The following is a 301-nucleotide window of genomic DNA, read 5'->3' as shown; positions in this document are numbered from 1 at the left end:
TTTAGCTTACATCTCCTGGGTCACAGTTCATCAGGGAGCCCAAGGTAGGCACTCAGGGCAGGAACCTGGAGGCAGGAGCTGGAGCACAGGACATGGAGGAATGCTGCTTACTGGCTTGCACCCCTGGCCCTTACTCAGCCTGCTTACTTATGCTACACAGGCCTACCTGCCCAGGGGTGCCACCACCCACAATGGTCTGGGCCCACCCACATCATTCATCAAGAAGATGCCCCTCAGACATGGCCACAGGCCAGTCCAATAGAGGAAATTCCCCAACTGAGGCTCCCTCAACCCAGGTGTG

This window comes from Nannospalax galili, unplaced genomic scaffold (assembly GCF_000622305.1).
Source record: "Nannospalax galili isolate Female #2095 unplaced genomic scaffold, S.galili_v1.0 scaffold1191, whole genome shotgun sequence".
Lineage (NCBI taxonomy): Eukaryota > Metazoa > Chordata > Mammalia > Rodentia > Spalacidae > Nannospalax > Nannospalax galili.
Note: the sequence above shows the minus strand (reverse complement) of the source record.